The 463-nt window shown below is 25.1% G+C and overlaps 1 protein-coding gene across 2 annotated transcripts in view; it reads right to left on the bottom strand.

Annotated features, from left to right (window-relative positions):
• The window catches only part of LOC119588780, a 15,285-nt gene that overhangs the window by 2,187 nt on the left and 12,635 nt on the right, over positions 1-463 (bottom strand). The gene's annotated exons all lie outside the window — the stretch shown is intronic.

Here is a 463-nt window from a genome sequence, read left to right as displayed (position 1 = left end):
TAAGTAGTTAAGGAGAATTTACTCATACTCATGCTTAGAAGAGTTTCTTTAAAAATCCTCGGCTGTCAGAGTATGCCATGTTAACAATAAAACGAACACAAAACATATAGTTCCGTATTAATCACCCTCTCCCCTTCACCCCGTTTAGCAGGGGTCAAGGGTCAGGTCAGATGAGGAGAGGACACTTCCATGGGTGACTGAGGCGCGTTACTTCCTGCGGCCGAACTCAAAAAAGCCAAATTATTATATAAAATATATATAAAATAAATAAAAAATAAATATATAATATTAAAAAAAAACAAAACAAATAAATAAAAAAATATAAAAAAAAATATATAATTATAAAAAAAAATAAAAAATAGATTTTAAAAAAAAAAAACATATTTGAAAAAAAAAATTTTTTTTAATAAAAAAAATGGGGTAAAAAAAAATATAAAAAAATAGATATAAAAAAAAAAAATTT

This window comes from Penaeus monodon, chromosome 24 (assembly GCF_015228065.2).
Source record: "Penaeus monodon isolate SGIC_2016 chromosome 24, NSTDA_Pmon_1, whole genome shotgun sequence".
NCBI lineage: Eukaryota > Metazoa > Arthropoda > Malacostraca > Decapoda > Penaeidae > Penaeus > Penaeus monodon.
Note: the sequence above shows the minus strand (reverse complement) of the source record. Positions and strands in the feature narration are given on the sequence as shown.